Source organism: Colossoma macropomum, unplaced genomic scaffold, assembly GCF_904425465.1.
Source record: "Colossoma macropomum unplaced genomic scaffold, Colossoma_macropomum, whole genome shotgun sequence".
NCBI classification, from domain to species: Eukaryota; Metazoa; Chordata; class Actinopteri; order Characiformes; family Serrasalmidae; genus Colossoma; species Colossoma macropomum.
The window spans coordinates 8,229,930-8,256,878 of NW_023494785.1; the positions used below are offsets into that span (position 1 = coordinate 8,229,930).

The following is a 26,949-nucleotide window of genomic DNA, read 5'->3' on the forward strand; positions in this document are numbered from 1 at the left end:
CTCAATTCCTGAGCTGACAGTGATTCAATTCATGATTCACTGGTTTTCAATTAAAAACTGATTTTTGTGAATTAAGAACGATTCAACTACTCGATTCAGGGATGTGTCACAGAAGTGATTCCAAAGGAAGGTGCTCTAAATAGGCTAAACTGTCTGGATAGACATAAACCCCACTCAGACTGGGTTAGTTATCAGGGGGTGTCCGAACCTGTGAAGCCAACCACCGCTTCTTTTAGAACTGCCGCTCACGCAACGTCACTGGACAGCCGAACGCGCTCGGAGGAAAGCGCCAACCGCCAGATCTGTTACGTCAGCTAACAGGCGCCTGCGCTGACTAGCATCGCGCTGAGTGATGGGGGGAGAAGGAGGGGCCATCATACCCACCCAGAGAGAGCGAGGCCAATTGTGCTCTCTTGGACTCCCGGCTACGGATGGCTGTAGCATCACCAGGGATCGAACTCGCGATCTCCTGATGATAGGGCCAACGCTTAGACGGTTGCGCCACTCGGGAGCCCCAGGGGGTGTCTTTTTAAAAATGATTATAATGATAACAATAATTTTGACATCTCTGCAGTAATAAAACTCACACATTAGCAATAATATTACAACAGAGGGCACAAATTTTGAGCTGTAACTTCTAGGGCTGGGTACAGAAATTCAATACCAAAAAGGCACCGACTGAAACATATCGGTACTACAGAGTACCGAGAAGTCTCAAAAACATTGGTGCCTTTTTTTCGATACTTTGCATTAAACGCAAATCACGAGGGATTATTAGAGTAACATTACTAATGATCCAAAACGCACAGAAACGCAGAGAGCACACAGCTACCTAAATATGTCGAAGAAGTGGAAAGTCCGGCTCTACTTCGAAAAGGTAACTGAGAACAGTCCCAGGTGCAACAAATGCCTTTAGAGAGTGGCTTCCAAAACGGGTAATACACAGAATCTGATGAAACATTTGATTACACACAGAATTCATCTCAGTCAATAAAACTGGGGAATTTTGCAGCGAGAGATGTGAGAATCTGGGCTAAATATATTACAACCACAAACAGACACCAGTGTTTCCAGTGCTAAAATATCATCAGGTAAGTTAACGGTTTATTGTGCACCTTTAATCGCTGTGCCAGAGAAAACTAACGCCGTCTGTCAGCGCTGAAAGCCAGTTAGGATTCAGCTAATGTTAGCATAAAACTAGCACATATTAGCTAGCTAGCTGGCTACAATTCAGCTCCCGTATGAATGTATCTGTAATGCTGATATAATTCATGTTTCGCACGTTTCATTAATGAGCCCTATTAACGTGCATGTTGTTTTCATGTTGTAGGAGAGGGCCTTGGCAGCGCTAGGGCCAGTTCTACCAGTTCTACTCCTGCTAATGCGGCTTCCCACAGAGAAACAACCCTTTTCACTGTAGCAGAAAAGCTAAGGATGTCAGTTGAGAGGAGGGAAGAACGCCACAGAGCAGTAACCAGTGTAACTGTTAAAGGATTGCAGCCCTTTTCTACTGTTGAACGTCCCTGGTTTAGGTAGGATACTCAGGATAGATCACTTGTGTTACCCCTCTATGCATACCTAGAACAGTGGTTACAGTAATGTGTTTGTGCTTTGTGAACACGTTTTTCTCAGTATTTTATTTATTTAGAGAGATGACAAAAGCATTAAATCACAACTATCAGCCCCCTTACAGAGATATGCCATCAAACACACTAGTACCCACCTGGTATGCTGTAGAGAAAGAAAATCATAATATTTGTTCCTTTTTTTGTATTTTTTGTCACAATTAGAAAAAGTGTATTGTAAAAGCATCATTATAGTATCGAAATCGAATTGAAAGTATCGATATCGAACATTTTCAAACGATACCCAGCCCTAGTAATTTCTACTAACCTAGATGTTTCCATTACTCATGGTCATGTGATCACAGCATTTAGCACAAAGCTAGATATTGTGCATATAAACTAAAAATTCTTTAATGACACCTTGTGGCTGTATGTGAATATAAAGCTCTTTGTACATGTAGGTGCCATTATAATCGCCTCTTTAACCAGCCTGCAAGGTCTTGCTTCTGTGATAGGCTGCTAATGCTCCCCCAGTGTAAAAAGGATGTTTAAAGCATCTACTGTTGTGTGATTCAGAAAATATTTAATATGAATATGCACACTAGGAGACTGAATATGGACTAAATATTTTTCCCTCATGATGAAAAATCCACCAAAACCATGGAGATGTGTATGAGAACAGAACTAAATCAGAGGACCACTGAATTTGGTGAAAACAGTGGGTGATTTGGTGGGTAACTGTCTCAGGGGAAAAAAAAAGGAGAAAAATAAACGTCCAATCCAGAAATAAAATCACAGACGGTCACCTGTAAAAGAGAAAATCACCCCAGGACTTCATGCAAATTTAATCCCGTCTGAATAGGGCTGTACTATACACTTACAACAGAAGTAAGACGTGTGTGCACATTAAATAAATCTAAATGTCGATTTACAATGATACACACAAGTCTGAGATGGCATGGAAATTTTTTGAATATTGTTTTTGCAAGATGATTTGAGGAGTTGCGAAGTGGTCATCGAGAAAAAAGGCTTACATTTTAAATAACCAAAATATTTGTAGCTTTATCTTGGAGTTTATTTATAGTGAATTTAAACTTTGTTTTTAAAATGTTTCAACATATGACCAAAATGAATATTTTTTATGTGCCCTACTTATTTTGCTGGGAAAGTATTCATAAACGTAAGGTGTAAAAGAGTACACCCCTTTTTCCTCACTATACCAAAGATGTCTAATACTACGTAAAAAATCTTTTCCTATAATAAAAAAGCTGTGAAAACCTGGACCCTGTGCTCTGATTTTGGAATTTTATGTAGTCCTTCTTATAATTCTGTACAATATTTTTGTCTCCTTGAATTAACTGATATTTCTCTGTACTAGTTTGTTTTATTATGATAATTTATATATTTTTTTATTGATTATTTATATGTTTATTTCTCATCTCTCTCCCCTGGCTGTAGCTTGTTTCTCCAAAATAATAAAGTTTTTTAAAAAAAGTTTCGATTAACACATTTCTGAGAATGATTTCCCATAAAATCTTTCCACAGTAATGTTACTGTGGCGGTGTCTCCTCTGCTGTTCTGTGCATTGAGGACGCAGGGTTTCCTACGTTCAGGGTGCTGCAGCGCGAGGTTTAGTTGTTCTATGACTTCAAGTCCAATACAGCCTGAGCACTTTGTTTCTTCGTCTCTATAATATCATGCTTTCTAAACAAAAACAGAGTGACTGGCGGGTGAGTTAAAGAGCAAGCACACTGACTTAAAGCAAAAAGTCTAACTGTCTCAGGTAAACAGCAACACTCTTAGCTAACCTTACTACCTTCTATGCATGTCAGCATTACGCGATTAGCTAACTACACTACTGAGCATTCATACAGTGTTAAGATGTCGAAAGTCTGATAAAATGAACTGTTGAGCTGTTGGTTGGTGTCTGACCAGCGGTGCTTCAGTGGTTTAAAAATCTCTAGCGCTGCATTTCCTCTGTGATTCAGGTTCTCAGACTGTGAAGACGCCTGAGCCACTCTCACACTGTGAAGCTGAAGTGTGGGGAGAATTTCACATACATATGTAAACATATCACACACATTTGTTAATATAAGTTTGTTTTGTTAACTGCAATTCAGTGTTCAGTTTTTCACTTCTATGACTGATGCAGTCGTATCGGGAGGAACTGTAAGCAACGCGTCACTAAAATGAATGAATCGTGACACTACTAACATGAACACCACAATCTAGACTGAGTATTCTCTTAAGTCTTAGCCAGAGCTTGGCACTGAAACACAATACATTTATAATGCCATCCAAACCTCAGTAACATAAGGCCTATTGCTTTACATGAGGCAGGGTAATGTTAATTTTACCAGCGTTTCTCAGTGATTTTAGGCCCCTCTGAATGCACCACGTCAGTCATTTTACTAGCTGTGTGCTCCTGCTCCCACCCAGCAGGGGTATAATGATACATTCAGCCCAGTCGATTCACAATGCAGAGTTCACTATTTGGTACTCTCACCATATTTTGAACAAAATCTGAATGAAGAAAAATCATGACTATAATCATGTTGAAGTACAGCTTCCTAAAGACACTAGACATGAGAGGCAGGAGGAGCGCTGGAGTCTAGAGTCGGTGCTGATCATTTGCAAATGCTGGTGTTCAAACAAAGCAACTGCATTATTAACAGAGCATTCATTATCAACGATGCACAGTCACAGTTTTGCAATTCACTTCTTAAAAGATCACAATACTCCCCTAATAATAATATAATAATAATAATATCAAAAAGCAAATCGTAACATGGCTGATGTTTATTTTTTTCAACCCTCCCTCAGACGAACTTAATATCACAATAGTCCAGGTTAGTATCAACAACTTCCTGAAAAATAAAACCTGAGGAGAAGAAACTCTTGCTGGAATTTTAGTTGAGAATCTTATCCTTAAAGGGGTTGCAGGGTTTCCTCCATAAATGTCAAGGTGCCCTTCAGAAGATTCAGTCTTCACATCTATCACACCTAAACTCATTCTGACAGCTCCTGCCTGCAAAAGGAAAGCTCGTATTGTGGAAATGGACTATATAACTAGAACACAGAGTACCTGATGGCTTGCAGTGCCACTCTTTACGATGGATGACGGATCCAAAATGACAATGGTTTATTACCCCACCGCAGCCGACCGGAGGTGCGCTGTCCAGTGAGGACAACTGAATCCTTGGGCATTGGTCAGATAATGTCTCAGGTGCACAGTGGTACAGACATACCCACAGGGCTCAGGCCAGCAATCTTGATCATCAGTGCAGATTAGCCTCATGATGACTCACCGATAACTGAAGACTTACAGGTTTGTGCTCTACTGTGCCACTCATCTCTAAACTATTCGCTGTCTTGATTTATGGGCTTGTATCTGAATTAAGTTAGTCCAGGGCCGCTGCTAACGACTAATTAGTTTATTAATCTACAGATTATTTGGCTAGCTTTTCATCTGCTTCTTTGGAATTTTTCAAGGTTCCAGTCTAGTCTAGGGTAAAAAGTAGGGCTGTCAAATAACAGCAAAGCAATACATGATAAATGCCACAAATTTCCGGAACATTAACGCTTCTTCAGAGTTTGTCCCTCTGAACCATCTGCAGTAGCGCAAGCTGAAGCCCAACTGCAAGGTGCTGCATGTCGCTATGATAGAATCCACGATTAAAGCCCGCTCATTCACACCAGCTTTTAAATAGCTTTTAAAGCAATACCTTCAGCACCGTCAGCAGGCTATGCTGGACAGTAGGACCCAAATATTGAACTATTCAGAAATTTGTTTGTTGGGTAGATATTCTTGGGTAGATGGGGGGGCTAAATCTTTTTTTTTCTCCCCTAATTTTCTCCCCAATTTAGTCATCTCCAACTCCACCCAGTAGTCAAGACTCCCCCACCCACATGATACAACCAGCACTAGGAGGGTGAAGGTTAGCACAGGCTTCCTCCGAGACCTGTGAAGCACCACCTCATCTTTTCAAACTGCCGCTCACACAACGTCACTGGACAGCCGAACGCACTCGGAAGAAAGCGCCAACCGCCAGATCTGTTACCTCAGCTAACATTCGCCTGCGCTGACTAGCATTGCGCTGTTGATCAATGCCGAAGCTCCGGAACCCAAAAAATGGTATTCAGGACAGTCCTACTGGACAGTGCTTGTGAAAAGTTATGAATAAATCAAAGAGCAGCAAACTAACATAACCAACAGTAGTGTGTAAAGCTCCAGTTCCTCTGGAGATCCTCCACGGTAATGAAAATTCATAAGCTATATGAACAAGAGCAAGAGGCTACAATCATGGCAGTCTTGAACCAGTGACTGTATATATGACATGTACATTCACTAGTGGGAACATGCAGCCACTGCTGCTCTCACTGAACAGTGATGAAAACTGTAGACCGTGTTCAGGTTCACGTGAACCCTGTAAGCCATACATTGAAAATAATGTTACTGAACTACTGAAAGTAATAAATAAATTCTGATAAAGCTCATTTCATCCACTCAAAGCTGTAACAAAATGCACCTTCTGAGCAAACAGGACAAATGTGAATAATCTCAACAAATTATTTTAAAATTTAACAGCACTAGTTAAATGTTAGGTCTAGAGAGAATCAAACACTTTTACCTGTGCTGCATCAAAGCTGTCAATTCCAAAATTCAGACACCTCAGTGGAGACCTGAAAAAGAAAGAACGATCTAGCATTAGGAATTTCCCCCAAAATAATACAATACAATAAAATAATACAACACAGAAAGATTCTTTACATTGATGGTGGCCATGTTATGAAGGAACACCCACAGACAAAAATGCAAGACTCTCAACATGTTCATTCCCTCTTCCCGATCGATTGTGTGCCATTTGCTAGAATAAATAACGGCCTAATACGTAGCCCATTGTTTCGATGGGTCAACAACAGCAGCTGCCAAAGGACGGTTTACAGTCCAACAAATGATCTCTAAATGATCTCCGTACAGTGAGCGAGTGATCCAGTTTCCTCTGAAAGAATGGCCAGCAGACGTCCATTGTCCCAGAACACAAATCAGGAAGATGGCAAAGGAAGGGAATAGGCCCATCCTGAAGCAGGGCGGTACACAGAGAAAGCAGGACACAGGCATTTCATCTGTGCTTGAGTCAGTTATGATCTTGTAAGGTGTACTAGACGGACGCTGCCAAAACAAAACTTTGTATCACGAAAATAGTGGAGAACTTATTTAAATTAATTTCAGACCAATTCTTTTTAATCATTATATTTTCACAAATTATCAAGTGCATCAATCTGGCATTAGAGCTACGCTTGAGTACTCAGTGAGGTGCCAGTATTCAAACAATGAAATCACTATTCGGGTTTTCATTTCGCTTCATTATAGAAAGACAAAGAAAACATACACATCTCTCTGTATGCTACGGTCAAAATGACACCAAATGAATGAAAAGTTAAAAAAAACCCAAAAATACAATGTTTTGATCCACTAACAACAATATACTACTATTTCTTCCAATACTATCAGTCAAAGCACAGTGTGTTTTTTCTGTTTTTTGCCAAACTTAAAAATGTATTAATTAGTTGGGTTAATTTTGTTAGTAAATAAAAATGTCAAACTAAGTTGCATTTACTTTAAATCAGACCATTCCAAAACAGTCATATATTTTTGGCAAAATATTCTTTTTAGAACGTTAATTCTTTGTGTATTTCTGCAGATTTGCACCAAGAATGCCTTTGTACACTTCTGAGGTCATGTATTACATAACAGAATGCAACATGGGGAAGAACATTTCAGTAATGACGGTTGCGCTTCGGACCGCTTCCCATAGCGGATGAATCCGATGATTGTGGGTGCAATGAAAGAGCATTCGAAGAGAATTCAGTCTAAACTTGGCGAAGGACATGAGTGAATTATCAACTACTGTCATCATATCTTCACCAGTATAACACTGATTTTGCATTTGAGTATTGAGCCTGTGTTTGTGTGATGTTAACTGGTGAAAACGTATTACGTAGTCTGAAAAACACCCAACCAGTCGCCTCGGACATTGTACAGCACTCAGCACATTATCTCATAATCGTTTTGTTTTTTTAGTGCATGATTCTTTCTCCAAAATGCTCAAGCTAAAACAACGAAGACATCACAAAAACACGATGGAGGGACCATCTGAAAAAGCCAACATCAAAGTCAGAGCAACCACACAGTAACCACTGAGAGGTCAGGCTGTTCGGTGCTACAAAACAAAGTGAACAAACTCATCAGTCTCCTCAGGGTCAAAGCGTTAATGGTAAATCAGTAACATGGAGATGCTATATGAGCCCATAAATTATGCTGTCACAGACCAGATGTGATCAACAGGCGGGCCAGCTGTTGAAACCTGGCCATGCTTACTTCAGTCACTTGGACAACTGGAGTCTAGTACAGTCCATTAAAATTGCATTTGTGCAAAAACTGGCAAAGAACTGCTCTATCAAGGACTAAAACTGCAATTTTAAAACAAAGACTCAAATCTGAAAATAGGGAAATCACAACGTCAATCACTCTCAGCAGATAATTGGTTAAAAAGAATTACAGTCCTTGGACAGATATTTAGATTTAACCATTACTTCTAACCGATAACTGATGATGTATTTATTGTGCTCCAGAACAGCAGGATGTTTAGGTGTCGCTGAACCACTGTGCTAAAACAACCGCACTGTATTCATTTTACTGCAATTCCCATATCGGTGCATTCCCGTTTGAAATGGCTTAAAGGGCTCATACCACGGAAAACCTAACCTTCCTCCCTTTTCAGTCTGATGTAGTACGTAAACGTTAGCACAGCTTTAGAGTCCATATGTGGAAACTACACTGCAAAAACAGTCTGTTTTGAATTGACTGTTTTTGTGATGTCAAAAAAAAAAAAGCTAATGCACAGATCCACCTATTCAGCCTACACAGTTTAGCCCCACCCATTCACGTTGAGGTTATAGGTGTTTCAGTCTGGACTGTTTTTGAATGAGTAAAGGGCAGCCAATCAGGACAGAGATCATACATCAGTAACAAAAACAGCCAGTTGTTTATAGATGCATGAATACAGACGACATTACATGTGGACCAGAGAGAAAAATATATTTAAAAAATATATTAGACAAATGTAGAATATGAGTCTTTTAAAAGTAGCTTAACAAATAGTGTCATCTTTGCAGTTTGAAGCTACACGGGCCCATTTTTCTCTCACTTGAGTTCCGATTCATCAGGAATAAGCCAGTCTCATTAATTAGGTTCTGATTCTAGCTCTCGGCTCTTCCAGCGAAGTTTGACTGGTGCAGCGGCTGCAAAGTAAAGTCACACCTAACCACAGCTAAGTCTGGTCTTAGCGGTGCGCCTTCTTGTGAAAACGTAAGTAATAATGACAGTTGCTAAGCAACGTGGGTGACTAAGAAAAACCGCTGCATGCGATCTACTACTGGGAACTGGCCAACTGATGCTAATAAAACAAAAAAAGCAGAAGTCTTCACCAACAGCAAACTTGCAAACTGATACTGCAAAAGATAAAGTCTGCTTAAAGTCACACAGACGGGCAAACATCATAACCGCTAAGTTAAAGAAAATTCAACATGGGAGAGTTCGGGAGGACAGCGCAGTACTTCTCAACCACAGTGCTCCCAAGCTTTATGAGCTGCGACCATCCAAAGATTTACAGGGTGATTCAAAAAGATTCATCTGATTTCAAAGCGCCATATATTTTTACAGCCTAGGAGCCAAACACATACCAACAGAAAGAGGGGGTCATAGAGTTTCTGACTGTCACCGGAAGATGGCTCCCTTCAGTCTGCGAGGAGATGCGACCCCTGAGCAGAAAGCATTCTGCGTTCTCCTCTTCAATAAGAGTGAATTTCGTCGGCAGTAACCTGCAACGGCTCACAGCATTCGTCGTTGCTCATACAACTCTGGATGATCTCCGAAATCACATTGAAACAGCCGTGAGTGCAGCGACACCCGACATGCTCAATCGAGTATGGGATGAATATGACTATGGCGTTGATGTTGTTGGTAGAGCTGAAGGAGGTTCATACTGAGCACTTGTAAAATTACATGATAAACTTTATGCTCACTTAAACCACTTACAGTTTACTGCATTGTTCTGTAATGATTTACAAGTGAAATCATTTTGAAATCGGATGAATCTTTTTGAATCACCCTGTTTTCATCATTTTGGGGAATGAAGCAAAATGTCTGATTTTTTTTGCATGTGTTGTAGAGTGGTTAGCTTATCATGTACTGCTTGCCAACATGCACACACTTAAGCTATTTGTGAAGTGAGCTGTTTAGGCGCTGCTGAACACAACACCAGCTAGAGTGTCGAGCTGTAGCATTAAAAAAGTCTCAAAAAACTCTAACCGGCCTAGTGTGTAGTAGAGCTCTGACATGCAAAGAACTGGCCTTTTAAACTGGTTTTAATAGCCTAGAAAATGTCTAGAATTCTGGAGCTTTCTCCCTACTAGGCGTAAATGTTACGCCTGCTCTTAGTGAGCTGACGTTCAGCCTAAACCAGCCGTAAGCCCTGTTGGTGTGACCGGCACCTGCTGCACTGCTAATACGGTGCTGATCTAGGATCAGATCCTGTGTGTGTCCTTGTGAATAAACATCACTGGCATAACAATACCTTCTATTAGGGCGATGAATAAAACACCGAAACAGTAATATAGGGCTGAGCAACAGGACAATACATGTCATTATCATGAGAGACTATGTCAACACAATAAAATATACTTTTCTGAACAGATCATCATGGATATCATGAGTACTTGTAGAAATGTTTCATTATAAAAGAGAAAATTATTTCCGTTTAACTGGATTTAGTGCAACTAAGTAGCCGCATTCTAATTCAGGGGCTGCGTCCTTCGGAGGCTGCATTTGAAGGCCGATTGCGTCACAGCGGCACGACTAGGCTGTCCCATTTCGAATTCTCCTTCATACGCAGCTGACAAATGTGTCCTTTTTCCATGGCAACGAAGGATCCAACGGGTGGATCTTCACCAGCCAGCATATCCCGAGGTTCATTGCATGCCGGCGAGGATTCGAGAACATGGCGGCATCAGCAGAGGAATGAACGGCGGCTGAGAAGACCCTTTAAATGAAAGTATTGGGTTTAAACTGAGTCGAATAGCTAACGATGCAAACGTGTATCATATTTTTGCCATATTGCTCACCTCTATGATGCACATATTGTTAGACATGATACAATTCAGAGGTCAAGATTCAATCTGATTTTCAACATTATGTATGATAAAATTGTTCAAATGGATTCTACAGAGCTCAAATTATAAACATAACAGATTGATTTGGCTCAGATAAATGAAAATTACCACACAGAACTTTGAGTGCCTGCCACGCTGCCCTCCAACAGAACAAACCCCCAAAATCACAACCCTTAGAATTCATCACTGATTTAAAAGCCCTTATCTGAGTGTGTGCACGTGCATAACAAAACATGACCACTTTACTCTGACAGGATGCACCCAGATGCCTAGTTTTGATTACTCACTGTGGTTTCTTTCCACAAAAAGTGATAAATCAGAGACCTTCAGAAAAGACGAGGAGAATATTGCTGAATCAGATTTAAAATTCAAATTAGCTTTTTTCGTATTAAACAGTTGCACCCCTAAAACAAACATTAATGCAGTCAAAGTGACAAGAATTTATCACTTTGAAAATTTTTGCTGATCTCTAATGGCATGGTGAGAGGACCACAGCTTTGCTTTCAGATTTGTACTCAATGCTCAGAGAACTTGTACAGAAATGTTCAATTCCATCAGCAGCACAGCTGATTTAATTTAGTAAAGCACTGATCAGCCAAATCAGGTACTGAATGATAACTACAAATCATACTGGGCTGCCACAAGGAAAGTGTTGGTGGTGGTTAAACAAACACACTGACAGCCATGAAATCAATAATTATGCTTCAACGTTATTTGCATTTATTCTAACACCAAATTTTTTCTGAGCGAATACTTCCTGCCCAAACAAACAGCTTTTCAAATCTGATTCTCTCAGGTGCCTGAAACCTCTGCACAGTACTGTACGTGTTAGTGTGTCTGTGTATGTGTGTTAGGTTTTAGTGACAACGACTGCGTTTGCTGCTGGCATGTGTTTGGCATACCTCTCACTGTCTCTGTTAGCCTGCACTAATTAATTTAATGAACGCTGGGAGGCAACATTAACAACATCAGTGCTCACTAACAAAGACCTGATTTACTCCAGAAGGAGAGAAGCAACAGGAACACCCCCGCTGGTCTGCAGGCTACACCAACAAGCTACTCACTCCCACAGCATAGCTTTAGCTATACGGTCAACACAACAGAGCACAAAACGCGCCGACATCCCCAACTCAGAATCTCTTCCGCTCTGCTCTCTGTCTGGGAGTGCTCTTTTCTAACATCAGACAACTCACTGGCCTAAATTGTATTAAATTCTTCACTGATTGGATTTTAGGCTTCCTTGATTGGATTTTAGGCATAATTAGGCCCACAAATTAGCTGGCGTTCAGGCTTAAAAGGCACATTTAGCTTGGATACCGTCACAATCAGATCTGGCATAGCTGGCATACTGCAGGTATGAGTGCAAGAAGAAGGCATAAGGAGGCATTAATAGGATCTGATGACCATCCAGTTGTGGCCATATAGGTCAATGCTTCCCATTAATTATTAGTCTAATTCAGAGGTGCGTTAGCACCACTGCAGTCCTGCAGGGCCGGCGTCCAGCCCAGTTTGGTGATTTACCCTGTTCAAACACACCTGATTTAACTCATGTTAACTGCCAGGTTTAGTGGTGTTTGCCTAGGGCAACTACCAAACTATGCAGAAAGCCCTCCTGGACCGGAGCTGTGCACCCCTGGTCTAATTTGTGTCCCACCACTGTTTCAAAATGGACCGAAAATATATACACATATAACATAATTCATGCTGTGTTTTGCCCCATTGCTTCAGCAAAGCATCTCTCACAACTATCAGCGCCCCCACTGCCCGCTATATGCACACATGCTCTCACACACACACACTGGACTGTCTTGTTACCTGGCTATCCACTGCAGTTATCCACTAGTCCAAACACAGTCTTATTATTAATCAGTCAAACAGCAAACAGATAACGTCAATGCAGAAGTTACCATTGATAATTAACGTTAATCTAACTTTAGCTTAGTTAGGGAACATTAACGTCAGTGTGTTCGACTCTTGTCTCCTGCACTGCTGAATTTCCGGAGTTTTAGCTTGTTTCTGAGTCAGCAAAGCTGACATCAATGCTGCAAACACATTCGGTAGAATATTTTCGTCCATTAAAATACAACTGCATGCTCTAATCAGAGCTACCATCATATTTCAGCAAGTTCTGTGATTCCTTGTTCAGGTCTTTGCCTCCTGTGGCGGTAAACATATAAGATTCTCATGCACCTACTCTGATAACATCACTATTTTCAGGCTCTGAGGAGCAAGTGGGCTCTTCACATAACGTTAGGCTACGTGTAATGTTAACTAATCAAGTTGAAGTTACTGTTACTGTTTTAAGCTTAACGTTTGTGCTATGTATGCTATGTATGCTCTAGTTGTTTTTAGGTTTTGACCATTTTTGAACCATTAAACTCTTACCATGGTTTGTGGATGTGAGCACTGTGGAAACACAAAATTGTTTAGAGCACAATGTTGTTCATAGATCTAACCTCTAAATTTTGCTCTCTAGGTGCACCAGACTGATGTATTTAACTTTAAAACACACAAAATTTTCTTTCAGGGAACCTTAAAGGGTCCAAACAAGGTCCACCCACCACAGTCTAACAAAATCCTGAGAGAAACACTGCAGGTATACACCTGGTAAATTTAAATGTAAACAAGACCCACAGTTTCCAATTTATAACCGGATTAGTTTGCTAAACTCATTAACAAACTATTCAGTGCATCAGCACCACAATTTCACTTAATTTGATTATTCCATTACTATTCAGAGTTGGTTTAAAATAAGATTTGCACAAATGAAGGAATTATTTACACAAGGTTTAGGTACCGGCAGCAACTTCACGATACAACACGTGTCAAGATACACTAGACCGGGGGTCATTTTTGGGAAATTTTCAATACAGTGATATGTGGGGGCCGATTCTTGCAATATGTGATGTTTATCAGTGAACATGAAATATCAGCAGAATATTGGTGCAAGTGGACAACAAAAAGGTCAGGTGTTTCTAGAGGCAACGGGCTCAAAAACTGACAAAGACGCCTTATTATATGTTATTGCGGGACTTGTAATAACGTTGCTGACTATCTGAAAACATTTTATATTTCTTTTTTTGTTAAGTCAATAATTTTTCACTAATTTTCATGATAAAGTGCCACACAGGCCCACTACGGACCACTGGCCCTCCTCGGTGTTGGTCCAAGGACCACCAGGAGGTGCTTCGTGGCCCACTTGTGGTCCTCGGCCCAGTGGTTGAGAAACCCCGCACTAGACATACAACAGTCTTGTTTTAGCCTGCAGTACAGCAGTCTGCTAAAAAGGCTAGCATGTCCACTAGCCCTGCCTGCATTGTGCTTCCACTGGTCAGCCGCATCAGCGGTGTGGTCTCACGCTTGTTGCTTCAATCAATCCAATAAATCTGCTGAAAACCGGTGCTACTGATAGTGTGAAAGACTGTAATATTTACTGAACTCCAGCAGAATCTGACGCTCTGAGATGTAAGCGTGAGTATATGGGATGCATGTATAAGACAAAGGACAGCACAGGTTCATCTAAATATCATTCAGTTCTATTCTTAAATATTTGCACATTTACTTCAGTTGTTTAAAGCATCTTTAAAAAAATCCAACAAGTAAATATTTTTTTCAAGCTCAGTATGGTTTATTAGTGACACAGGACACGACTTTTACAAAAACAAAATATTTACTGTATAAATATCAGGACTTCAAGCTGTAACTCTGACTGTGCTCTGATAGAGCTCGCCTAGTCATTGTTACTGCAGCTACAACACCCTGTAGGCAGATTAAAAACCATGCAAAATAGACCAGAATGACCACGAAAAAGATGAAAAGATATATAGATGCTTTAGATGCAGTCTCCAGGAAACGCTAGCAGGAGAAGATTAGCTAGATTGGTGGACCGGATCCGAATAACCTGCATTTCTGAGTTCAGAACATTCCAGTGCGTAATATTTCATAAAAACGAATAGCAGATAAAAGTGGCTACCAAGTCTAACAAAGCTCTTAAATAATAAACTCATAGATAAACATCAAGTTCAAATCAGCTTCTTATTCACCAGCTTCTCGTTTGAATTTTCTGTTCCACCTTAAATGGTGCTGTGGTTACACTGAGGTGGCTTAAAAGTAGAACAAATTTCGAAAGCTGGCGAACACAATGCCAGCATCAAGCTTACCTCAATGAGCGCAACACTTTACCTCAATAAATGCATCCTTAATCAACAAATACCTCATACTTTCGCTTGGAGATGTTTACTGAGCAGCTGACATGCAGCACATCGCAGCTATAATCTGCCACTGGAGCTGTTGAATGCGTCTCACTGGCTGATCTAAGGCTGCGTCCCAAACCACACACTCCTGTGCCTCACCTTCTGCACTAATGAGGGCACTTCTAATGGTATACGCACTATTTTTTGTATACTATTTAGTGTGCTAGTACGTGGCTTTGGACACAAAAATAATAAAAATGGAGGAAATCTCAGCCGTTAAGATTTTAGCTTTCATTCATTATCACCACAGTAACAAGTTCAATGACATCCAGTAAATATAATCAAATATATGGCTGATACACTTTAAAAATCAGGTTTAAAAAGTGTTTATAAAAAAAAAAAAAAATGCTGCTGCCTTTACTGGATCGATTATGGCTTTATTTCATCACAAATCGCCAAAGCACTGCTGAATGAACTTGAAGTAGACTCTCGAAATGGTGACGTCACTATAATACTATGCATTTCTACATGTAATAAATGTTCATCCATGGGCATCAGCAGAAATGTACACGAAAAACACTGAATACTGGCATCTGCGCTCCCATTATTTCCCTCATCACTCCATTCTAATTATAAAGAATCATTCATCACTCAAAACAAAAATCAACTTAGGGTTTCAAGATTTCAGTTAAAAGAAAATCCTTCTCATTCTATGATTAAAAAGACACTGATGTGGTCAGTAAGGTGCAGTTCAGCAGCAGATGCTTTGGCTAATCTTGCAGCTGCACTCTGAATGTGTCACATAAAAATACCACAGATGACTGATAAGGCTTTCACATTAACAACAGGAGGGCAGATTTCAGCAGGACAAAGAGCACCGAGTTAGTCTCAGCACCCACCTTATGCCACGAACAACAGACTGCCGTTAAAAAGAAAAAAAGGAAGGCCTCTGTTGACAGAGCAGCCTTCACACCAGCTGTTTTATTCATTACCTACTGTATGAAACTCCTACACTTCTGCAGAAACAGAAGAGCTACTTCCAGGCTCTCCCTTCTCATTTTAAGAGTATGACTACATTTGAATTTAAATAAATGATGATTTATTGCCGACACATTATGTGACAGTTTATTCATGTGATGATGAGCGCTCCCCATCATAACCATATTTAGAAAGGAAAGACAGAAAGAAATTTGTTCATTTCCTGTGCTGCCTATCTCCCGTCTCCAGCTGTGTTCAGACCCAGTTCTGCTGCACCACAAGCCTTTCAGTGTCACATCTGAATACGGTAGATTCATACAGAGTTAAACATAGAGCTGGGTGATTTAAAAAAAAAAAGGGGGGACTGGTAAATTTGAAGGTTATTTCTGTCGTTCACCGTTTATAACTAGAAACACTGGGTGCATGCAAGATAGTGATGTGTTCACAAAGGATGTACAGGACAAAAACTGTCCTGTACACTGTTTGTTTTCCACTAAATGGGTGGACGAAGCCACTTATTGTTCTCAACAACAAACTCATTACAGAAGCACTCGTACTACCAGCACTATGACTCCTACCAATGCATGAGCACTACACTGTCAGAAATAAAGGTTCTGTGCAGGTACATGTTTCATTCATCAAGGAACAAACAATGTAAATGTTCCCTCAAAAAGATGCAACAGTGGTTCTAAGGTCTAATTGTGAACCTTAAGTTTTTCTTAATGGAAAAGTACGTATTCGTATTTTCATGAACTAATGTTTTGAAACAGAACAATAAAATAAAAAGCCTGGTGAGGAGACGGGGTGTGTGGAGCCAACACAACTTCAGAAATATAATAGTTCAACTATGTTCCCTGACTAAAGGTACTGAGATGTACCCTTGAGGGTACCACTCCAGTGACAAGAGGGGTACTGCCCCAGTTACAGTTTCACACCCCTATTTCTGAAAGTGCACCAATACCACGACCACTTCCACCATGGCCAGCCTACAACTACAGCAGTGACTACTACTACTACTTCAACTACAACAACCACCACCACCCCCACCTACCACTACTGCTACTACTTATTACTATCAATTTTTGAAACAGTGTGATGAAATTTAAAATTGTATTGTAATACACTCCTCTGTCTTCTATGAGCATTTCTCATCTTTCATGGAAACCACGTCAGTGATTAAAGTTAGAGCTGAGCGCATCATGTCTTTTTTTGTATTGTTTACAGTGCATCTGTACTCTCACTCTCACTATTTTGCATGCCATCTTTTGTAAATAGACTTTGCAGCATATTACTGGAGCTATGCAGAATTAAAATATTAACAAAGAAGACTGGAAATGAACTGAATTTTGATCTCAGAGTGCTGATTTAGTGATATCTGATAGATAACGAGTACTACATGCATAATATAATGCACAAAAATACTGTTTCTGTGTCAAAGCAGCTCGCCTAAAATATCATTAGACTTTCTGAAAAAGTTTGAAAACAACAAAATGAAGCAAACCATGTCAAGTTTGCATGATTTTAGTTCAGCATAGCAGACCAAGGACGCACAGTTTCATTCACTTCAGCAATGGTAACTATTTAAATTTATTAACTAGAAATACTGTGAAATATTTTTTAAAAATGATTGCATTAACACCATCCAGCACTACTCATAAGCTTGTTTTTGTCCCAGCGAGGTACTTGTGTCAGTGGGTAACGTAAGGAGCTGCTGCTAGAGATTGTAAAGTGAGAAATTAATACTTCTCGAGGTTTGTTTGCCATGAGCAGGAAACGATTCAAACTTACTATGAAGCCCTTCAGGGTAAACTGAGAAAAACCTCACACAGTCTGAACTCTGAATGCGTTAAACCTGATCTCTCTTCTGTAAATCCATCAACATGACAATAACATCAAACACCTCTGATACTATCCAGAGGACATGCAGCACAGGTCCAGGCCTATGGCCTTTACGCTTGAGCACATTCTCATTGCTGTGACGGGAACATTGGTCATTCAAGGTGATGAAGGCAGGACAGCCATGATTAATTATAAAATAGGTCACAAATTTTGGTGACCTATTTATAAAGTCACATTCACACATGCAAGATGGCTTCCGGATTCAAGAATGATGAGCCTTCGGTTTGGAAAATTTGAATATGAAACTTGGGCCTAAATAAAACACTATAGAGGTAATGATAGTGGTCTTTTCCCCAAAAATGGTTGCTTATATCTTTATGCACAATTCTGATGTATTAACTTATTATTCCATTACGACTTTCGATCAATTAACACTGATATACTATACAGTAACTACTACAAAACAAAAATCTAAAGTTCCATAGTTACAAGACTAAATTGCCTAAGGGTTTAAGAGTTAAGACAGACTCTTCTATATTTTCCCTAGAAAACAAGTATGAGTAATTTACTTTTTACTGATTACTGATGATAAAACGCTTCATGCAACTGCAGTTACAGGAAGCCTCCTACCTTATCTGAGAACCACAGATTCCTTAGTGAAGCTCCAGCCATGGGTCAGAGGGTCATTCAGTGACATTATCTCCCCTACGCACAGGCCACCTCACTCCGGCTACAGAACAGTCTAGGTCAACCACAGTCCCATCATCTCATACGCCTGTTCTCTCTCGCTCTCCTTTCAAAGAACCACTGCTGAGCAAGCTGCACTGCTTCTCTTTAACCACCATACATACAGAAGAAAAGAGACAGTGCTTTTGCAAATCGAAACAATCGAGGTCTACAGCTGTGTTCACTATGCTGCAACCCTCACCACAACAACTCCCGTCCCCTTCTGACACACGCTTAGCGGCTTCCTCCTGCTGCTGCAATGAGACTGCTTGTGGTGGCAGGAGATGGAGAGATCAAAAAAGAGAGAGAGAAAGAGAGAGAGAGAGAGCGAGCACAGAGAGAGATTGTGAGAGTGAGAGAGCAAGTAAGAAAAAAGAGAAAGAGATTGAGAGATTAAAAGCAAGAGAAAGAGAGAAAGAGACTCAGAAGAAGCTCACCACATCCTTTCAGCACCATGCTGCAGTGCCATGGCCTCCCATTGCTATGGCGACTGCTCTGAAAGAACCCCGCCCTGGAGATGAAAAAAGGCAAGAGATGCTCTCGAGTTCCATCAAAGGTGAAGAGCCGCTACAGGGCAGGGAGGGTCGGTGGTTAATGGTGGAAAATGAGATTAATGAGGCTGAAATTACAGGCCGATGCCACACGGCCTACTGCAGTATTCATTCAAGACCCACATGCTCCACTTATCGGGCCTGTTAGAGAGGCTTAAGTCAGCTTGAGACAGCATTTGAGCATGTGTAGAAGTGGAAGACAGAAATTTATCAGTGGCTACCCAGAAGGCCATTTATGTGTAGCTGGAGGCGATATCTGGAGCCTCAAAATTATACACTGTTAGTAATAAAGGTTCTGTGCAGGTGCTTGTTTTGTTCATCAAGGTACAAACAATGTAAATGAACCCTCAGAGGTACAACAGTGGTTTTAGGGTCCAATTGTGAACCTTAAATAAGCTTTTCCAGGTGAAAAGTACAGATTTGTACATTTTCATAATCTAATGTTTTAAAACAGAACAATAAAATAAAAAGCCTGGAGACGAGACGGGGTGTGTGGAGTCAGTACAGCTTAGAAAATATAATTTCAATGGATTACGGTACAGTTATGTTCCCTGACTGAAGGTACTGAGATGTACCCTTGAGGGTACCACCCCAGTGATAAGAGCGGTACTGCCCCAGTGACCGTTTAGTACCTTTTATTCCTGAGAGTATAGGGAATTCATAGAAGCCATCCTTTCTGAGGAATACCTGTTTTTGTGGGGGGTTTCCTAGCAAAGCATAGCCACAAACAATTTCATGTACATTTTGTAATTAAGTTTCTCAAATCAATTAACAATCAAATTGATCCACTTCGATAACATCGGTCAATGCTGTAGTTCTCTTGTATCAGAATGGAAAGCTACATCACATTACATATCAGTACATGGACAAAAACTCTGTTCTGAATACAGATATGATTGAAGGGGGAAAAAAAAATGCTTTTTCTACGATACAGGACTTGAAGGGAACTTATCAATTATGATAACTATTTTTAAATCAATCAAGGAAATTACAACCCTAATTCCAAAAACTTGGGATAGCGTGTGAAACACAAATAAAAATAGAAAGCACTAACTTGTAAATTCACTTTGACCTAAAAGGAAACAGTACAAAATATATTCAATGTTGTTTCTTTTGAACTAAATATTGACTCATTTTGAAACTGATGCCTGCCACGTGTTCCTAAAGCCGGGGGATCGCAGCAACTAAAGACTAGAAGCGTTTTGAAATGTTACAAAAAACAACAAACAGGTGATCCAATAATGCTTGGGTATAAAAGAAGCATCTGGGAAAAACCAAGTCCTTTATGAAGACCTTAATGAGTCCTTTATGATGCCTCAAGTTCATAAAATGCATCTACAGTTTAAGAACAACGTTTCTCAACACCCAATTGCAAAGAATTTAGGTATTTCACCGTACTACATTACATAACTGACAAGCTTCTGTACTGAATATAACCGCATGGGCTCAGGAATACTTCGGAAAAACCTTGCCAGTGTCTGTCATGGTGTGGGTGTGTGTAAGTGCCAATGGTATAGATAACTTGAACATCTGTGAAGGCATTAGTAATGCTGAGCAATTAATGTTGGGGCTAAATATGCTGCCATCTAGACAACGTCTTCTTCAGGGACATCCCTGCTTGTTTTAGCATGACAACGCCAAAACACATTCTGTATTTGGTACAACAGTGTGGTTTCAAAGTAGGAGCATGAAGGTGCTCGACTGGCCATCCTGCAGTCGAGACCTGTCTGCCACTGAGAACGCATGCCACATTATGAAGTGCAATAAAAACAACGGAGACCCCGGGCTGTTGAGCAGCTGAAGTGTTATTTCAAGCAAGAAATCTGCTTTCATAACTACAATTGGCGTCCTCAGTTCCCCAATGATTAGGCTACTGAACGTTATTAAAAGGAACAGTGATGTAACACAGTGGTAAACATGCCCCTGTCCCAACTTTTTTAGAGCATCTTGACAGGCATCAAATTTAGACCAAGTATATGTATACCAAAAAAATGTGAAATTAATCAGTTCAGACATTAAATATCTTGTTCTGTACTGTTTTTAACTGAACACAGGTCAAAAAAGATTTACAAATTATTGCGGCCAGTTTTTAATTGACATTTTACCTACAGTCCCACTTTTTTGAAACTGGATTTGTGCTTAAATGCTTCAAACCTAACCAACATTTCACTGACCAAACTCACAGCCCTTTTTTTTGAGTAAATGGATGTCATCGAGGGACTCAAACAGCCTGGTACCAACACTAGAGTGAAGTGAGTGTGGCCATATTACAGTGTGGAGCAGCAGTGGGTCAGGCCAGCGAGAGCTCCCAGACACTGTAACCTAATCCCTCTGACAGGCTGCTAAAATCACAGAGCTCCAGTGCCTACTGGAATGTGCTCTGTGTGTTTTACCCCTCCAGCACTGCTTTAGCTCCTCACTCACTCACATACACACACACACACACACACAAGCACACACACACACACACATGGAGATGGCTGTGGGTCAAACTGTAAAACAGTTCTTAAAACAGCTAATTGTTAACCAACAAAAGCAGCCAAAAAGCATTCTGAAAAGTTAAGAGATCCAATAATCCTCATTCCTTTTAAATGATTAATTAGTAGCTTCGCTCACTGACTGGCCAAGTGAACTGTTTGCTCACTTAAGTGTGCTCATTAAACATCAAAACGGTGCCCCACACTTCGGCCAGTGTGTAGAACTCCATCTGCTTCACATGTGCAAAACTGCACCAGCTTCTCAGCCTAGCGCAAGACACATCTTAAAGGGAGAATCTTCAGATGCTAACACAGTTTAACACAATATAGTATAAAGTCTAAGGCTTAGGACACAGTGTCTCACACACTAAGGCCGTGGGTGAGCGTCAGTGGCCATACAACGCTCATCGTCAGGGCAGTGTGTACGCCACCACTGGCTCTAGTCCAAATGAGCATGATGAATCGTCGGCCATCGGCCGTGAGAAAGGGCGAATGAGGAGAGAAATGAATGCTAGAAGGAAAGAAACGCAAGAAAACTGAACTCTCAAGAGGACCCACACAGAGAATAGCCTAATTTTCAATGTAAGTAGTAAAGTTTTAGCAATACGAATGGGCTTTTAACTATCTTTGCTCTTTGAATGTACGAATATTTGAACAAATTTGTGATTATCATCATCATCATCATCATCGTTAACCGCTTAGTCCAGATAGGATCCCGGTAGCAGTTGGGAGAGCAGAGAATCCCAGGTGACCCTGTCCCCCGCAACTTCCTCCAGCTCATTCCCGGGGACCCCAAGCCGCTCCCAGGCCAACTTGGAGATATAATCCCTCCAGCGGGTCCTAGGACGACCCCGGGGTCTTATTCCGGTAGGCCGTGCCTGGTACACCCCCACCGGGAGGCGTCCCGGGGGCATCCGGATCAGATGCCCGAACCACCTCAGCTGGCTCCTCTCAATGCGGAGGAGTAGCGGCTCTACTCCGAGCTCCTCCCGGATGGCCGAGCTCCTCACTCTATCAAATAGAGTGTAGCCCGCCACCCTGCGAAGAAAGCTCATTTCTGCCGCTTGTATTCGCGATCTCATTCTTTCGGTCATTACCCACAGCTCATGACCATAGGTGAGGGTCGGGATGTAGACCGATCGGTAAACAGAGAGCTTCGCCTTACGGCTCAGCTCCCTCTTCACCACTACAGTCCGGTACAGTGACCGCATTACTGCTGCCGCTTGTCCCAGCCTGCGGTCGATCTCACGATCCTTCTTCCCATCACTCGTGAACAAGACCCCGAGATACTTAAACTCCTCCACCAGGGGCAAGTCCTTTCCCCCAAGTGTGATTATCATATTCTCAAATAAATTAATAATAATGTTGGAATAAACACGGATGCACGAAAGCTCTGAATGTGCTCTGATTACATACCAATACAAAGCATGAGATACTCACTCATTTAATGAAATTGTGAAATTTAATTCAACTTTTAAGTAGCTGTTTTCCCACCAAGCACCAAGCTAACGGTGGTTTACTTTCACACATCTGGTTTATCATAAACATGGACACCTATAATACTTTGACAATACATTCTTTACTTTGTATGCTGCAGTTTTACAGTTTATTTGCCAACTCCTGTTTCCTTTCCCATCGAGTGTGTACGGCAGCATATTTTGGACTTTTTTCAAATTAAACTCTGTATTTACAATTGAATATATCATGCATTATTTAAGACATAAATCCAAATTCAAGCGCAAAGTGTATATTTGCGTTTGCATTTCTGTGTATGATGGCTGGAAAAAGGTAATACAGAAAAGTGCTTTTGACATTTCATTTCATATATCTTAAGAGGAACTCCTGATTTTCCAAAACCTACATAATTAAATAGTCAAGATGTAAACAAAGTATTTCAGAGTGGTTTGGTGTGAAATGCTCTGTTCTAGAGAAATCTGACGCATCAGAATTATTCACAGTAGTGGTGACAGACATCTGTAATCAGACATCTGAAGAGTTGAATGCCTCTAAAAGCTCCCTCACAGAAAGTTATTACATTAAATGGTTAGATATATGCTGCCTGATGGCTGAGACATTCTTTTAAGATAGTTTTGTAATAAAGTTTTGGCTTAAAATTATTTTAATCCATTTATTTCCTCCTTTTGTGGTGGAGGGTTACATGCAGGGCATTCTCCAAAGAAAACATTTTTTCAGATTTATGACTATTTTGCTATCAACATTATAAAAACACATACAATTATGTAAATACATTTTAACTCAGAAGGTACATGTAGGTTCACTGGTGGTTTGTATAGCAAATAAATGTCTATAACTGTGATGTAAACATGGCAGCCCCTGGTTCCCATCACCCCCACTATAAAGAAATGTGCCTGCAAGATTCTCTACTGTAAATCATTTCACATCAAACTACTTTGAATGACTTACATCTCAATGACTGAATAATGCAGATGTTTTGAAAAATTGGTGGAATCGCTCTTTCACGGTCTGACACAGACCTACAAAAACAATCACCCATTTCCAATTGCATTTCCTAATCGTTGAACTCCAGCTCTGCCAAAATTAACATATTTTCAACCACTTGCAAATTCCTTCTCAACAAGTCATACCCATCAATCAAAAATTGTGTGTGAGACGTCAGGAAGGACTTTTAAGTGCAGGGGGTGTTTTAAGAGGAAGTGACAAAAAAAAGTCTAAACTTTGGCAGTACTGGCGTATTACCAAGGGTAATTCTGTTAAGTAATTTCCCGATTTTTCATGTGGAATTGATTCCTGGCCGACTAGAAAAGCTAGAGGCTGCACAAGCACCAATGAGCCTCTGCCCAAACCCGGTCACAATGTCACCAAGATATCAGGACTGGGTTTGGGCGGAGGCTCGCAGGACTGTCAAAGGACCTGGACGACCAACAATGGGAATTCCTATTAAGGAGGCACAGGGCAGCGTAGTGTTCGTCAACCCTGGTCAGCTAATCAGGACTATGCTAAGGCGTTTTCAGGAAACCCAAAGATTATACTGATATGATAACACGAGCATTACAATGAGCACTCTCTCTACTGGTACTGTTAAGACAATCTTACCAATAGGACGATTTTGGAAAAATGGGCCCAGCTCGTTAACAACCATTGACTATGAGTAACAGGAGTATTAAAGCATGGAAAGCACTAAAATGTGCAGGGCAGCGTTTCTCCGACAATCCTGTGAGCCTGCTGGTTGCTAATTCTACCTCGTAAACAGACGTCTAGCTCTGCGCTAGTACCGATAAATTTAGACTTATTTTTTCACTTCCTCCTAAAACACATCATGTACTTAAAGGTCTTTCCCCAGAGTTTGATTGACAGGAGTGCCTTGCTGACAGTGAAAATGCAACTGCAAATATATTTTAGTTTTGGAGCACAACAATGAGGAAATGCAACTGCAAATGGGCAACTGTTATTCTGTTTTTAAAGTCACACCATCATGATACTGAAAATGAAACGTCAAAAACACTTCCATATTAACACTCTCCCGCCATTATAAACAGAAAAATGAAAATAGACATTTTGCGTTTTAATTGTCTTAATGCACATTCACATGGGAAATGGGAAAAACGCTAATCAGCATTTTCAAATCTGCATTTACATATGAAAACGGTCCAGAATTTGCCGTCATATGTGCGTGCCTGTGTATATATACAGTACTGTGAATTTGCCCACTTCCCAATTTCATTTGTCACACTTCAGATCATGAAACTACTTTTAATATTAGACAAAGATAATCTAAGTAAACTCAAAATGCTGTTTTTAAATGATGATTTTATTTATTGAAGGAAAAATACTTTAACACTACCTGGCCCTAGGTGAAAAAATAATTGCCCCCTTAGCTACTAAATCAACCAGTTAACCAAATGCAACAGACTACTGGGTTCAATTTATAAGCCACACCCAGGCATGATTACTGCCAGACCTGGTGAACGTAAATATCACTTAAATAGAACCTGACTGGCCATGTGAAGCAGGCTAGAAGGTCTCTAATAGCAGCACATGATGCCACATTCGAAAGAGATTCAAATACAGATGTGAAACATTCGAGTCATCGAAATCTACCAGTCTAGAAAGGGATACACAGAATAATGGAGCAATGATCCGAAGCACACAAGCAAGTCCATCTCTGAATGCTCAAAAGTAGGAGAGTGGTTGAGTAAAAGTCCAAAGACCTTAAACGGGCAGTTCATGCTCAAAAACCTTCCAACGTAGCCAAACAATATAACAATTCTGCAAAGAACAGTGGGCCCAGATTCCTCCACAGTAATTTAAAAGACTCGTCGCAAGTTCATCAACGCAATCATAAACGTTTGATTGCAGTCGTTACTGCCAAGAGTGGCACAAACAGTTATTGCATTTAGGGGGGCAATTTCTTTTTCACATGGGTGACAGGTTTTGAATAAATCTTTCAATAAACGGACTGATCGTTTAAAAGATGCATTTTGTGTTTATACATGTTGACTTGTTGATCTTGCATTAAAATTAGTTTGATGACTTGAAACATTTAAATGTGTTGACAAAAACAGAAGAAATCTGTTGCGGTGCAAATACATTTTCACAGCACTGTCTGTCTGTCTGTCTGTCTGGGGTTTTATTGGAAATATTGTGTTCCTCAGAGCTGTGTGTCTATCTGTCTGTCTGTCTGTCTGTCTGGCTAGGTTTTTATAGGAAATATTGTGTTCCTCAGAGCTGTCTGTCTGTCTGTCTGTCTGTCTGTCTGTCTGTCCTAGGTTTTTATTAGAAATATTGTATTCTTCAGAATTGTCTGTCTGTCTGTCCGTGGTATACTAGTATAAAGTTATGATAAAAATCAAACACTGGTAAAAATTTCAACCAGTACACCAGAAAAATATGTATGCAACCCACTACTACACTGAAGGACTGTGCAATGTTATGTAAATGTGTTTGCTAAAATTTCTCTTATGGGATATTTTTCAAGCTAAAGGTAAGCAGAGACCAACATCAATCAGCCTCCGTTTTAGAAACATTAAGGGGAAATGAAAAAGGTTGTATGTCCATTAATTATAATATCCTGCCCCCTTAATTTTGATATCTCTAGCACTGCTACATTTACAGGCAAGAGAGAGAGCAAGAGGTGGCTAAAGTTAAACCTGCTAATCTAACTGATCCAGGCAAATTCCAGTTGATTAAGAGCACAAGGCCAAGTTACCCTCAACATCACAGCATGTATAGAAACTTACCAAGGAAGTGATACAGTTCATCTGCAAACACATACAGTGCAGGTGAAAAGGAGGTATGAAATTCCAAGATGGGGTTACCAAGAAGGCAGTGCTGCAGCTTTGCAGTTGGGCTAAACAGACACTGCTTAGAGCCTTGAAGGAAGGTTAGACAGTCACCATATCGGGAC

General features: G+C 40.5%; 1 protein-coding gene across 2 annotated transcripts in view; it reads right to left on the reverse strand.

Annotated features, from left to right (window-relative positions):
• The window catches only part of nck1b (NCK adaptor protein 1b), a 73,761-nt gene that overhangs the window by 28,608 nt on the left and 18,204 nt on the right, over positions 1–26,949 (reverse strand). The window contains exons 1-2 of one of the 2 annotated variants that reach the window (XM_036582282.1): positions 18,440–18,743; positions 6,197–6,248 (exon numbers count right to left, since the gene is read on the reverse strand). The gene's annotated coding sequence lies outside the window, so the exon portion shown is untranslated. Of the gene's footprint in view, positions 1–6,196; positions 6,249–18,439; positions 18,744–26,949 lie in introns of those variants that run through there. The other variant, XM_036582273.1, reaches the window with a different exon arrangement.